Source organism: Puma concolor, chromosome C1 (assembly GCF_028749965.1).
Source record: "Puma concolor isolate L17-30 chromosome C1, mPumCon1.1.hap2, whole genome shotgun sequence".
Taxonomy (NCBI): Eukaryota; Metazoa; Chordata; class Mammalia; order Carnivora; family Felidae; genus Puma; species Puma concolor.
In genome coordinates, this window is record NC_141674.1 from 107,075,698 (window position 1) to 107,091,424 (window position 15,727).

Below are 15,727 nucleotides of genomic sequence, written 5' to 3' on the forward strand. Positions count from 1 at the left end.
GGCCCCGCCCCACCCCGCCCCTCCTCCACCGCGATTGCCGCCCATTCCGCTGCAGCTTCCGCGCCCTCCGGCTTCGCGCTTTGGCACTTTGCGCAATCGTGTTCCCCAGCAACCTCCTCCTCTTAAGAAGACTTAAGACTCTTGGCAGGTAGGAACGCACACGAGAAGTTGTAGGAATAAGGGCTCGTAGGCCACAGACACGTACCTGGGATCGGGTTGGTACTGATTTGTAGAGAGCCTTCCGGCTGCTAAAAGGGCATTTATACGTTTAAAATGCTCCTTTTCTGCCTCTTCCGTTGCCCCTCGTTCCGCGCCCCCTTAAATCCCGGGGCAGAACTAAAAGTTGAAGTCAGGCTGTTTTCAAATGGAGGAACTCGTAGGATGTGTTCGTCGCTAGCTTTGGGAACAGACCTGAGCTCAAACCCTTTCCCACCTGACACCATGTATGGACTCTTCAGTTGCACCTGGCCTCTGTTTCGTCATCTGTTTGTTGCGCGTACTGAAAAAAGTGCACCGAAGAACTTTCTCTTTCATTGGGAGTCACGAAGTTAGAAGTTACCTGGAGTTACCTTGTACTTTCCTTAGGAAACTGCCCCGGGCCAGTGGTGTGCTGGCGCTGGCTCATGGGACCAGACTTAAAAATTCAGAGTTTGGCTAGATGATCCTTAAATACTGCCATTATCAAAACTTAAGTTATGTCGCCTTACAATTAAATAATTAAAAAAAATTTTTTTTAATGTGTATTTATTTTTGAGAGGGAGAGACACAGAGTGCAGGCAGGGGAGGGGCCAAGAGAGAGGGAGACCCAGAATCCAAAGCAGGCTCCGGGCTCTAAGCTGTCGGCGCAGAGCCTGATTCAGGACTCAAACTCAGGAACTGCGAGATCATAACCTGAGCTGAAGTCAGATGCTCAACCAACTGAGCCACCCAGGCACTCCACTAAATAAATTATTTTTTAAACGAAGGTGTTCGGTACTGAAAACTGTAACTTCCTAATTATTTTACTACTATCTGCTCTTGGGGTTGTTCACCTCTATCCTATTTGTGTGGGGGGAATAGTAGGCACAAATCTCCTAACATCCACTTTCAGTCACATCACCTGGCGGCTTGAAATCCACTGCCTGGGAGTATTCACTCACTGCACATGAGGGCCTCTTCTCTCCCTTTTATTAAACATTTACCAATATACGACAGTCCTCGTACATCCTGAAGTCTTAAGACTCTAAAAGTTACTGGCATAATAGTTATTAAAATTGCTTAACAGCCAGCACATGCTCATTACATAGTGTTTTCCCACCAACACACTTCTGTCACTACTCACATAGTAAAGGTAGAACTCGAGGGACCATTACGGGGAAAGATTTATCAGAGATAAATAAACTTGGCTTTGAGCTTGGCGCTAAGTTGAGAGACCCCTCCCCCATTCTACATTTTTTTGGTGAGCGATTGGTATCTATGACACTAATTTCCCATTATTTCAGTACCCTTTGTTGAAAAGCTCTCCTCATTTAATTGTCTTTGCACTTGGATAAAAAATTGATTATCATATACCTTTGGGTCTATTGCTGGACTCTGTATTCTGTGCCATTGAGCTAGTTAACTTTCTGTGTGTGTGTGTGTGTATGTTTTAAGTTTATTTATTTTGAGAGAGAGGAAGAGAGAGATTCCCAAGCAGTTTCCATGTTGTCAGCGCAGAGCCCAACGCGGGCTCCATCCCAGGAACCGTTGAGATCATGACCGGAACTGAAACCAAGCGTTGGACCATTAACGAACTGAGCCACCCAGGTGCCCCAAGCCAGTTCTTTTTCGATGCTAATACCATACTGTGTTTATTTCTGTGGCTTCATAATTAGTCTCAAAATTATTTTGAACTTTGTTCTTTTTCAAAGTTGTTTTGGCTATTCTAGAGATATTTTGCATTTCCATATGAATTTTAGAATCAGCTTGTCAATATCTACAAAAAAAACCCTGCTGTGATTTTGACTTGATGTCTCAGCAAATGAAGTCTTCTTATGAATAAGTTGTATTTCATCAGCAGGTCTTCTTATGAACAAAGTTATATCTTCCCATTTATTTAACTCATGTAATTTCTCTCAGCAATGTTTTGTAATGTGGGTCTTGTACATCTTTTGCCATACAGGCATACCTTGTTTTTTTGTGATTCTCTTTATTGGACTTTGCAGATGTGTTTTTACAGATTGAAGTTTTGTGGCCATCCTACATCGAGCAAGCCTATTGGTGCTTTTAAGATTTTCTCTTTATCACTGTTTTTAGTTTGTTTGTTTGTTTTAGCAAATTGGTTATGATTTGCCTTGATGTAATGTTTTCATATTTCTTGTGTTTGGGGTTCATTGAGATTCTTGGATCTGTGGATTTATAATTTTCATCAAGTTTGGAGAATCGTAAGCTGTTACTTCTTCAAGTATATTTTCAGTTCTCCCCCCTCTTCCCTTCTTTTAAGGACTCCAAATACTTGTATATTAGGCCACTTTACATTGTCTCTCAGCTCATTGATGCTCTCTTTCTTTCCAAATCTCATTATTAAAAATCCCTTTTCTTTGTTTTGTTTTCTATAGTTTTTATTGCTATGCCTTCAAGTTCACTAATCGTTTTCCTTCTGAAATATTTAATCTGTTAAAATGTTTTAATTTTATTTATTTCTGAGAGAGAGTGAGAGAGCATGCACAGGGGAGGGGCAGAGAGGGAGGGAGACACAGAATCTGAAGCAGGCTCCAGGCTCCGAGCTGTCAGCACAGAGCCCAACAGAGGGCTGGAACTCACGAATCTCGAGATCTTGACCCGAGCCAAAGTCTGTCACTTACCCAACTGAGCCACCCAGGTGCCCCTACATGAGGCACCATTTCCTGGTTAGAAATTTAGGAGTCACCTTTGACCTCTCCTTGTTCCACAACCCCTCTCCCCATCCAGTTAGCATATACTCTTGAGTATATATAGCGTATACTTTTGAGTTTACCTTGTAATCCAGTTATCTTTATCTTTTATTTCTTTGTGTTGTCTGATTGCTGTGGCTAGGACTTCCAGTACTATGTTAACTAACAGTGGTAAGAGTGGACATCCTTGACTTGTTCCTGACCTTAGGGGAAAGAAAGGCTTTCAGTTTGTCCCCATTGTGTATGATGTTCACTGTGATTTTTTTATATAAGGTCTTTATTATGTTGAAGTGTATTCCATCTAGACCTGCTCTGTTGAGAGTTTATCATGAATGGGTATCATGGATGGTTGACTATGTTGTACTTAGTCAAATGCTTTTTTTGCATCTACTGAAATGATCATATGGTTTTTATCCTTTCTCTTGTTGATGAATCACATTGATTGATTTACAAATATTGAACCACACTTGCATCCTGGGAATAAATCCTACTTGATTGTTGTGAATGATTTTTTTTAGCGTATTGTTGGATTTGATTTGCTAGTATTTTGTTGAGGATTTTTGCATCAGAGATATTTGGCCTGTACTTCCTTTTTTGGTGATGTCTTTCTCTAGTTTTGGTATCAGGATAATGCTGGGCTCATAGAACAAATTTGGAATGTTTCCTTCCTCGTCTATTTTTTGGAATAGTTTGATAAGAATAGATATTAACTCTATTTTCTTTAATTTTTTTACTATTTATTTATTTTGAGAGAGAACATGTGTGCACACACGACCCAGGGGAGGGGCAGAGAGAGAGGAGAGAGCATCCCTGGGCTGATAGCATGGAGCCTGGTTCTGGGCTTGATCCCATGTACTATGAGATCATGACCTGAGCCAAAATCAAGAGTCAGACACTCAACTGACTGAGCCACCCAAGCACACTTTAACTCTTCTTTAAAGGTTTGCTAGAATTCTCCTGTGAAGCCATCTGGTCCTGGACTTTTGTTTCTTGGAAGTTTTTTTTGATTTCTGATTTAATTTCTTTACTAGCTATTGGTCAGTTCAAGTTTTGTTTCTTCTTGATTCAATTGTGGTAGGTTGTGTAATTCTAGGAATTTATCCATTTCTTCTAGGTTATCCAATTTGTTGGCGTGTAATTTTTCATAATATTCTCTTAAAATAGTTTGTCTTTCTGTGGTGTTGGTTATTTCTCTTCTTTCATTAGTTGTCATAGTCTCTGGGTCTAAATTTCTCTCTGGTCTAGTAAGAGAGCAGGACGCAGGATGAAAAGTGAGAATCTTGTCTGGGAAAAGACAACAGCCTGGAATATGTGTCCTTGCCCCATTTTTATTAGGATTGGAAGGCTTACAAACATGGTGATGGACATGCACAAAGAGACAATGAATCAGTGAAAATTAACTCATGGGCATGAGGGAAAAGGGGGTTTTGAATATATTCAGGATTAGGGGTGTAGGTTAATACAAAACAAAATCTTGGCACCGGGCAGCCGGGCATAGGGTTGTTTACAGTGGACATGAGGCACCACCTCAGTTTATCTTAGCTAGCCTAGGGGATGAGACAGATAGGACACATGACCTCAGAGTTAACAAGACACGTTTTTTTGTTTTGTTTAATTTTTTTAATGTTTATTTATTTCTGAGACCGAGAGAGACAGAGCATGAGCAGAGGAGGGGCAGAGGGAGAGGGAGACACAGAATCAGAAGCAGGCTCCAGGCTCTGAGTTGTCAGCACAGAGCCCGATGTGGGGCTCGAACTCACAGACTGCGAGATCATGACCCGAGCCGAAGTCGGTCGCTCAACCAACTGAGCCACCCAGGCGCCCCAAGACACCTTTCTTTTGTTAATCATCTCTACTCTGGGCAGCATCACCCGCAGCGCAGTGCAGTGGTCTATAGCCCTATTTAACTGTTTACCTAACTTGGTTCTTCCCTCCTGTGAAAGCAGCTTTCTGCTATTGTACTAAATTGGGGGTCATTTTCACCTGGAAGGGCTGATCTTGCTTACCTCATATAGCTTTGTATTGGGGGCCTTTGCCCCCCTCTCTCTTCTGGGTGCCCCTCTATATCCTGGGTGCCTTTGCAACCCCCTGCTCTCTCTTGGGGTCTTGATCGTGTTTACCCAAACTCAGGTGTGAGCATCCTATGGCTTTGTACTTCTTTATGCCTTGTTAACCCATTGGTGTAAGCCCAGGGGATTCCTAAGCTTATTCCCCACAATTAGTGATTTTGTTTGACTTCGCTCTTCCTTTTTTTTTTTTTTTTTTTTTAATTGATGAGTCTGGCTAGAGGTTTATCAATTTTGTTGATCTTTTCAAAGAACCAGCTTGTAGTTTCATTGAACAGATCTATTTTTTTTTTCAGTTTCTATATCATTTATTTTTGCTCTAATTTTATTATTTCCTTCCTTCTGCTGGTTTTGAGTTTTGTTTCTTGTTTTTCTAGCTCCTTTAGGTATGATTGTGTTGTTTATTTGAGATTTTTCTTGCTTTCTGAAGTAGGCCTGTATTGCTATAAACTTCACTTTTGAAAAAATGTTCATTTAGTTTTGAGAGAGAGAGCATGAGTGTGAGAGGGGGACAGAGGATCTGAAGCAGGCTCTGCACTGACAGCCACAAGCCTGATTCAGGGCTCAAACTCATGAACCATGAGATCATGACCTGAACTGAAGTTGGATGCTCAACTGACTGAGCCACCCAGGAGCCTCTAAACTTCCTTTTAGAACTCCTTTTGCTGCATCCCAAAGATTTGGGACCATTTTTTTGTTTACATTTGTTTCCATGTAATTTTTTATTACTTTAGTTAAAAAAATTCTTTTTAATTTATTTTTTAACCATGTCATTTTTTATTTCTTCTTTGATTTCTTGGTTGACCCATTCATTGTTTGCTTAGCATGTTATTTTACCTCCATGTATTTGTGCTCTTTCCAGGTTTTTTTTTTCCTGTGGTTCATTTCTAGTTTCATAATGTGGTCAGAAAAGATGGTATGGTATGACTTCAATATTTTTGAATATGTTGAAACTTGTTTTGTGGCCTGATATCTGTGACCTGTGATCTAGTCTGGAGAATGTTCCATGTGCACTCAAAAAGAATGTGTTTTCTGCTGTTTTAGGATGGAATATTCTGAATATATCTGTTAGATCCATCTGGTCTAATGGGTCGTTCAAAACCACTCTTTCCTTGTTGATTTTCTGTTTGCATGATCTGTCCACTGATGTAAGTAGCATGTTAAAATCCCCTGCTATTATTATATTACTATTGATTAGTTCCTTTATGTTTGTTATTAACTGTTTTATGTATTTGGGTGGTTTCATGTTGGGGGCATAAATATTTACAGTTGTATGTATAGTTTGTTGGATGGTCCCCTTTATTATTATATAGTATCCTTTGTCTCTTGTTACAGTTTTGTTTTAACTCTATCTTGTCCAATGTAAATATCGCTATCCTGGCTTTCTTTTGACACATATTTGCGTGAGAAATGTTTTTCCATCCCCTCACTTTCCAGCTGCAGGTGTCTTTGGGTCTGAAATGAGTCTCTTCTGGCAACATATAGATGGGTCTTGTTTTTTTATCCACTCTGTCACCACATGCCTTTTGATTGGGGCATTTAATCCTTTTATATTCAAAGTAATTACTGATAATATGTATTCATTGCCATTTTGTTACTTCTTTTGTGGTTGTTTTTATAGGTTTTCTCTGATAATTTTCTTGCTCTCATGGTTTGCTGGCTTTTTTTAGTCATATACTTGGATTCTTTTCTCCTTATTCTTTGCATATCACTGACTTTTGATTTTTGGTTAACCATTAGGTTTTTGATTTTTGGTTAACCATTTGGTTAACCATCTTCTGCATATAGCTTGCTATATGAAGTTGATGGTTGCTTAAGTTTAAACCCATTCTTTACTCCTTTCCTTTACCTTTACTCCTTAGGTATATGGTGTCATTTACATCCTTTTATTTTGTGAATCCCTTGACAGATTTTTACAAATGTATTTATTTTTACTGCTTTTGTGCTTCCTATTTTTCATCCTCTCACTTATGGTCTTCCTTTCCACTCGGGGATCCCCTTAATATTTCTTGTGGGTCTGGTTTAGTAGTCATGAATTCCTTAAGTTTTTGTTTGTCTGAGAAACTCTTTACCTCTCCTATTCTGAGTGACAGCGTTGCTGGATGAGTATTCTTTGCTGAACCTTTTTCCCTTTCAGCACTTTGAATATATCCTGCCTAGGAAGGATGCATTCTTGAATTGTTTTCCCCAGGGCAGTGCACCAAAGTGAGATTCTGGATGGCAAAGGGTGCACGTTGATGGGGGGAGGGGGAGACAGGGGTGAAGAAAGGGGTGGTTAGAAAGAGGACCACTTCAGGCAGATGCAATTCACGTTGCGTTATTACTATGTTGATGTGGTATCTAGAGGTGTTGGGTGGTTTTCATAGTCATTTTAACCAAGTGGCAAGGGAGAGAGTTCTGTCCTCAGTGGCCAGGCCTCTGTCTTTGTATTGTATTTTTTTTTTTTTTTCATTGCCATTTTCTAACTGTCATATGCTCTGGTCATATTGGGTCCCCTTTCGGGGACTACCCTAGGTTCTTTCCTGCCTCAGGCCTTCTTGTATGTTGTTCCTCTGCTGGCAGTGCTCTTACCCCCAACTCTTCACCTTGCTAACTCCAGCTAATCCTCTGGTATCAGCATAATTGTCACTTAGTGACACCTTCCTTGACCAAGTGTGTCAGAGGCAACGCTAGGTGATTTACAGTCAGTATTTGATCTGAATTAGGTCCTCATGACGTTCTCCCACAGTAGCTCTGACTTTTCCTTTCAAGCACTTAGTATAGTTTGTAATTAAGTAGATATTCGTGTGTCCTCTGCCTCCCTCAGGAGGCCATGCTTTCTCTCCGTCTCCAAGCTCAGCCCTGCATCTCCAGCGCCTGGCAGTTACTGGTAGATCATGGCACTCAGAAAATAGTTGTTGGATGAACAAATAAACAGGAAACATTTGGAAAGAGGCTGGGGACTCTTTTTCTCTCTCAACCCACCTCTCTAGATTATCTCATCAATTCCCATGGATTTAAACACTGTCTATATATATGCTGATGCTTCCAACTTTTTATCTCTGATTCAAAGCTCTCTTCACTTAGTCATTAGGACAATTGTGTGGGATAACCATTATTACCCCTATTTTACAGATGAAACACGGAGAAAATTATATGTCCTGGTGCTATCATCAAAGAGAGGGTTTCTTAGATGTTAGGATGCACTCCTAAAAAGGTTCTGCCATGTCGTTCTTTTCACAGAGTGCTGGGTCAGTCTTTTTCAACATTGCTGTTGTCAATTTCAGAATTAAAGGCTCCCATAAGATTTGTTACGGTAAAGACACCTGGATTGATGGATCCACCCAAGCTTTTAGATGAAGATTCTGGTAGTGAGTGGGGTCGACTACTCTGGATAAACAGTGTTCTTTACAGAATTGTATTTTAAGAAAGCTTATTTTTGCTTGGTATGCCATGACTAATTAAAAGCACCATTTATAAATACTTATAAATACTCAAAACGGATTGATTTTGAGGCACCAACATGTGACTAAAGAAACAAATCTACTTCCATAGTTGTGGGATTACTGTAGGCCATACTTGCTTTGCTACAGTATGAAACCATTTAGGATTAGACACTAGCGCAAATGCCTTAAGAGTCTTGGAAAGGGAAGCTGCAATAGGTTAATAATGAAACTGTCCCTGTGTAAGTCACTAAGTCCCTGAGCAGGTGAAGTCTGAGGTAAGTCTTGTGGGGCCAATGGGAGTTGGCCCAGTAGGTGAAGCAGGAGAGGGCAGGTGCAGGTGCAGGGTGTCCAGGAGCAGTTCCCAATGCCAGAGGACAGCATGGAGTCACTTGGCAAGTCCAGGGAACCATCAGTGGTTTCTGTGGGGGTTGGGCATTGGTTAAGAAGGGGATGTAGGAAGAGATGAGGGTGGGGCAGCAGGTGGGGCCTTCAGGATCCTAAAGAACCATCACCACCCACACTAATGTGGTGGTGCTTACCCTAGGCAGTGGGGAGCCACAAGAGGCCTGTTAGCAGAGGACTGACATTATCTGGCCTAGATTTAAAAAAGAAAATGATCACCACGGAGGCTATGTGGAAATTGCATTTGAATCAGGGATATGCTTGAGAGCTGTCTGGGGGCTGGGTGTCAGTGAGGGGGTTAGTGATGGATGCGACCCAGGGCCTGAAGAAGAGAAGTCAGGATGCCAAGTTTCTGGCTTGGGTGGGGTATGGTAGGAGGTACTCATCAGAGTGGGAAAAAGAGCAGTGTGTTTGGGGGCAAAGGGAAGAAGGAATATCTGTTGAGTTGGGGATACCCATGGAGATGTCCAACTGGCAAATAGAAAAAGCTTGAGAGAAGACCTGAAAGTGTCTTGTGAATTATTCGCATAGAACACATGGAAGGCCCCTACTAGAGCTGCTGGGGTGAAGTGGGGCCAGTGGCTGGACTGGAGGGGTAGGTGGCAGGGGTGGGTGGCAGGGGTGGGAGCGAGTAGACAGGACGCTGTAGGAATGGGCTGACTGCCCCTTGGAAGCCTCCCTGTGAGGAGAAGGGGGGGCAGCAGCTGTAGCACAAGAAAGGATTGTTTGTTCTCAAAAATGAGATTCATTTTTTTTTCTTTTTTTTTTTTTTAAATGCAGAGAAAATACCAACTCTACAAGCTAAGAACATTCAAACAACACAAGTTATAAAAGTAAAACTAACAACTTGTCAGCCTGCTTTGTGACCAGACTTCTGAGCTGGGGGCCTGGCACCTACCCTTTGGCACTTTCTACGTCTGGCCCCTTTTGGTTTAAACCTTCTCTTTTGGGGCTCCTGGGTGGCTCAGTCAGTTAAGTGCCCACTCTTGGTTTCAGCTCAGGTCACAATCTCATGGTCGTGAGATCCAGCCCCACCTCAGGCTCTTCGGAGCCTGCTTGGGATCTTCTCTCTCACTTTCTTTCTGCCCCTCCCCAACTCGTTTTCTCTCTGTCTCTACACACACACACACACACACACACACACACACACACACGCACGCACGCACACACCCCACACCCCACCTGCTCGTTCACCCAAAATGAAATGCCATAATGCTGGCAGATGCCTTCACTCCCAGTGCTGCCTCCTCTCTTCCACCACAGCCACAATTCTGAAACCCCACATTTCTCAGCCTGTGTATTCTATCCCCAGGTAATACTGAATTGTTATTCACTGCTGGATTCAGTGGGGATTTGTCAGGCCTCATCCTACTCGGTGTCTTCTCAGCAGTTAAAAGTATTGATCTCTTTTCTTTAAAGTGCCTTGTCTCTGGTTCTCTTAACTTCATCTCATCCAGGTTTTAACTCCTGGATCTCTGCAAAGTTGCTTTTATGTGGAGTCATCAACTTTCTCATTACATCTTGGGACATGTATCCTGCTTTCTCTGTTTTTACAGAGTGCAATCTGGCAACCTTGGCTACTCTTCAACCATATTCTGCTAAAAAGCGTGGGTTCAAATCTGGCTGAGTGACTGTTCTTTTTCAGACCAGGTGGATGAAGGCTCCATCCCACACGGCTGCCCCTACTTCAGATACCACCTGCAGATCCGGGCACTCAGGCTACCTTCACTTCTGCCAGCTGACTATAAATCCTGAGGTTCTTGTACCCCTCTCCCCACCCACTTCAACAACTTGCAGAACTCAGCCCATAGTTACCATGGCAATTTTATTATAAAGGCAGGGGGTGGGTGGAGGGGGTGGTTCAGAGCTTCCCTGCCTCTCTGAGTGTGCTACCCACCCAGCACATCAGGCTCTCTGAGTGTGCCACCTGCCCAGCACATCAGGTTCACCAACCTGGAATCTCCCCTAGACCCTGTCTGAGTTTTTAAAATTGAGATTTCATTATGTAGGCACAATTGATTAAATCACTGGCCGCTGGTGTTTGAGCGGTCTCCAGCCCCTTTCCCTTCTCCAGAGCTCATGGGGTGTGACAGAAAGTTCTAGCCCTCCAATCACAAGGTAGGCTCTCCAGTCCTGAAGATATCTAGGGGCTCTGCCTTGAGTTATTTCATTAGCTTAAACTATAAAATGTTTACTAAACATCTATATATTAAGTTCTCTTCTAAGTGCTGGAGAAATAGCAGTAAACAAAATATACAAAAAAAAGTTTTTGAAGTCCTTTATGAATGTTCTGATGCATTCCTCAGAAGTCTGTAGTGTATGGTTTTCATTAAAGAGTGTTTCTTTAACATTGGTCTTTCTCAACATTGCTTTTGTTGACTTTAGAGTTACAAGGTGATCAGAACTGAGGGGGAAAAAAAGGAAAAGCAGATAGGGACTACTAGAAAGGGGGTAATCAGGGAAAGGACTCCCTGAAAACATGATACTTCAGCAAAGGCTTGGTGAAAATGAGATTTTGGAGAAAATGACAAGTGCAAAGGCCCTGAGGTGGGAATTTGCCTGGTTTTTAAAGGAATAGCAAAGAGGCCACTATGGCCATATCACAGTGAATAAAGGAGAGAATAATATAGAGAGAGCTATTAGGGGTGCCTTGGGTGGTTCAGTTAAGCATCTGACTTCACTCAAGTCAAGAGCTTGTGGTCCATGAGATCGAGCCCCAAGGAAGGCTCTGTGCTGACAGCTCAGAGCCTGGAGCCTGCTTTGGATTCTGTGTCTCCCTCTGTCTCTGCACCTCCCCTGCACATTCTCTCTCTCTCTCTTTCTCTCTCTCTCATAAACATTAAAAAAAAAAAAAAGGAAAGAGCTAATTAATGAAAGCCAAATTACATAGAGCTTTGTAGATCATTGTTAAGACTCTGACTCTTACTCCTACCATCACTGGAGTCTTTTCTGTGTAGCAGGGGCATGATGTAACTCGTGTGAGCTAATTTAAGTATTACCCTGGCCACTAGGTAGATAGTCAACAGAAGCAGGGGCCTTTCTTCCCTCTGCTCCCAAACCAGTTTCTTCCCTACCCCATTTTGAAAAGCAGTTTCCAAAGTTCATGGCAAAAGATCTAGATGGCATCCTGATTCGTCCTTCTTTCCCATGCCTCATATCCAACCAGTTACTACCAGTCAAGGAGACCAGTTAGAAAGTTAATGTGGTCATCTAGATGAGAGAGGATGGTCTCTTGGACCAGGGTGGGAGTGATGGAGGTAGTGACTCCAGATATATTTTGACGGTAAAGGTAACAGGATTCACTGATGAATTGCGTCAGGATGATACCAAGGGTTTGGGCCTGGGCAACTGGAAGTATGGAACCCCCAGCAACTGAGACGAGACAGACAGTAAGACTTAGAGCAGGTTTTAAGGGGGAAAGATCAGGAATTCCGTTTTGGATGTATTAGGTTTGAGATAGACAAACAGATGCATAGAATAGTGTCACAGACTTTGAGTCTGGAGCTCCCTCTTGTCCAGCAAGAGAGTGGATGCAGAATTGAATATGAGAGAGGCTAGTGTCCAGGAGGAGACAAGAGACCCAAACAAGCGTTTTGTCTCTGTACTTACTGAGCTCTCAAGGTTTTACACACGTGATGAATGTGCAGAAGAAACCAATAAGGTAGTGACCGTTAATTTGTGTATGTAAGAAGCAAAGGGTTTGGGGGGGGTGAGTGGCAGTAGAAGTTGAGATTAAAGCACAATGATATATTGGTGCCAGATGCCAGATAGACAAGTGTTTCTCTGTGGGGGATACAATCAAGTAGCTGTTATCTCCAAAGTGTCAGATTGCTGGAGCATGCTGCCTTAAGGCTAACAAGGCACCTTTTCATTAGCTAACCTTGGGTATTTTGGCTCTTAATGGCCTCTAACTGTTGGGGGGTTCTACGCTTTGTCTTACTTAATGACTAGCCTTGGGCACTTTCACCCTGTGGCGGCTTTCCGCTAAGCCTTGTAAGCCTTGTTAACCCGTTGGAGCAAGCCTACAGGATTCTTAAACCTATTTCCCCACAGAATAGGAAAGAGCATGCAGACACAGACTCCACATATATGGACGCCTGCTTTACAACCAAGGTGTCATTGCAGTAGAGCAGGTTAGATATGTTCTTTTTAACAAATGGTGCTGGATCCATTGGGTAGCTCATGGGAAAAAATGAGCCTTGACCCTCTTTCATACCATGCACAAAAATCAGTTCCATATGGATTATAGGCGTACACAGGAAAGGTAGAACAATAAAACTTCTAAAAGAGAACATGGATGTAGAGGTCATAAAGATGACCTTAGAGGAGAAATAATATTTCTTAAGATACAAAAATCTCTAACCATAAATGAAATATATTGATAAGTTGAACTTCATTATAGTTAAGAACTTTTATTAATCCAAAGATAACCAATAAGAGTAAAAAGACAGGCCTCAGAGAAGAAGATACTTGCAAAATGCATCTGACAGAAGGCTTTGTGTATACGAAGAACACCTTTATGTAATAAGAAAAGGTCTAACAACACACCCACAGCCCCTCCCCCACCTGCCTGGATCAAGCACATCAGAAGAGAGGATATCCAAATGGTCAATTAGCAAATGAAAGGGTACCAGCTTTATTCATCACTAGGGAAATGCAGATTAACCAATATATGCCTATCAGAATGGCTACTAAAAAAACCCTGACAATACCAAGTTTTGTATTTGCACCAAGTTTTGGAGGAGCAACTGGAATTCTCATTCTCCACTAGTAAGAGTATAAATTGATAAAAATCACTTTGGCAAACTGTTGGGCAGGATCTACTAACGCTGAACATACGCATTCTCTGTGACCCAGCGGTTCCCCTCCTAGGCTTATACCCAACAGGAGTGAGGGAAAGAATGTCCATAGTGGCTTCTTTGGTAACAGTACCGAGATGGAAACCACTCGATAGCCATCAGCAGTAGAACAGGTAAGTTGTGGCAAACTCATACAGCTTCTTTAATGCCTTGATAAAGAATGGACTGTGCCTCACACAGCAGTCTGGTTATTTTGAGTTAAAAGGCAATCAAATTCAGCAAGACAATTCAGCAGACTCAGGAAAAGCTCTTTACCTCTCTGACAATTGCCTGAAAAGAATTTGGATGGAGGACCTGCTCCAGGAAGAGAGCTGTCACCATAGATGATAACTACATGGTACCATGAACTAGGTACAGGGAGGAACCTGGCAAGGACTGTTTGATCCAAGTCCTCTGTGTCCCATTGTTTCTGAGTGGCCTGGCAAACATTTACTCTTTTGTATCTTCCTGGGAATTGCATTCCTTCCCTTTGGAGTTCTAGACCCTACCTCTTGCTCCTTAGCTCAGGACCACATATACACCTCATGTTGCCTGACCGTTTTGGGGATTCCCTGTGCCTACAAAATTAAATTTGAATTTTTCCTGTTAATCTGTCTCATGTCAATTTGATTCTTAGTCCAGCCAGAAGGACCTTGAAGGGGACAGGAAATTCTTGGTCCCAACACTGTGAATGTCCATAAGGTGTTGGTTTTGCTATCTACTCGCTTGTCTGGTTTTAGGTGAGATTCAGAGATTGAAAAATAGCTGCTGTCACCCCTGCCCCCATCCTTCCAGAATCCTCTATGCTGCAGATACATGCCCTTTACTGTATAGATATTTTAGATAGACTTTCCATTTTAGGTTCACAGAAAAGTTAAACAGGAAGTACAGAGAGTTCCATGTACCCCTTCTCCCCCAAACAGTTTCCCTTATTATTAATACCTTGCCTTTGTTACAGTTGATGAACCAGTAGTAATGCCATACCTAAAGTCCATAATTTACATTAGAGCTTGCTCTTTGTGTTGTATAGTTCCATGGTTTTTGACAAATGTATAATGTCATATATATTATATTTCTTTTTTTTTTTCAACGTTTATTTATTTTGGGGACAGAGAGAGACAGAGCATGAACGGGGGAGGGGCAGAGAGAGAGGGAGACACAGAATCGGAAACAGGCTCCAGGCTCTGAGCCATCAGCCCAGAGCCTGACGCGGGGCTCGAACTCACGGACCGCGAGATCGTGACCTGGCTGAAGTCGGACGCCTAACCGACTGCGCCACCCAGGCGCCCCTATTATATTTCTGTAAAAGTTCAAAATAACCACTTTCTGCTTAGAAACAGTTCACCTGTTTCTGGTACTGAGACGTTAAGGCATGGATGTATACAGGGGTTCTCAGAGGGAATTCTATATAATGCAGTGAATAACACTCTCGATGACATCCTGCCTGTATAGATAGGAAAAAGCCTCACAGGGCTCTACCATGTAATGTCCCTCAACATAAGCTGATGGTACCCTAGTCCAAGGAAAGAAATTCAAGGGTAACAGAGAGACCCAGTAGGGGAGGCAAAAAAATAAAATACAGGTATATAGCTTTCTGACAGACAGTCTGGCCTATTTCAGAGAAAAATGTACTGCAACTTACATATACTTCAGATAATCCTCCAAAAAATTTTTGATAGACACGTGCCTGGGTGGCTCAGTTGGTTAAGCGTCTGACCTCAGCTCAGGTCATGATCTCAACAGCTTGTGGGTTCAAGCCCTGCATCGGGCTCTGTGCTGACAGTTCAGAGCCTGGAGCCTGCTTCAGATTCTGTGTCTCCTTCTCTGTCTCTTCCCCTCCCCTGCTGGCACTCTGTCTCTCTCAGTCCCTCAAAAATAAATAAACATTAAAAAAAATTTGGTAGTGGGGCGCCTGGGTGGCGCAGTCGGTTAAGCGTCCGACTTCAGCCAGGTCAAGATCTCGCGGTCCGTGAGTTCAAGCCCCGCGTCAGGCTCTGGGCTGATGGCTCAGAGCCTGGAGCCTGTTTCAGATTCTGTGTCTCCCTCTCACTCTGCCCCTCCCCCGTTCATGCTCTGTCTCTCTCTGTCCCAAAAATAAATAAAAA

General features: G+C 42.6%; 1 protein-coding gene across 1 annotated transcript in view; it reads left to right on the forward strand.

The window, feature by feature from the left end:
* Nucleotides 1-15,727, forward strand: part of RIIAD1 (regulatory subunit of type II PKA R-subunit domain containing 1) — a 223,653-nt gene that overhangs the window by 162,854 nt on the left and 45,072 nt on the right. The window lies entirely within an intron of this gene.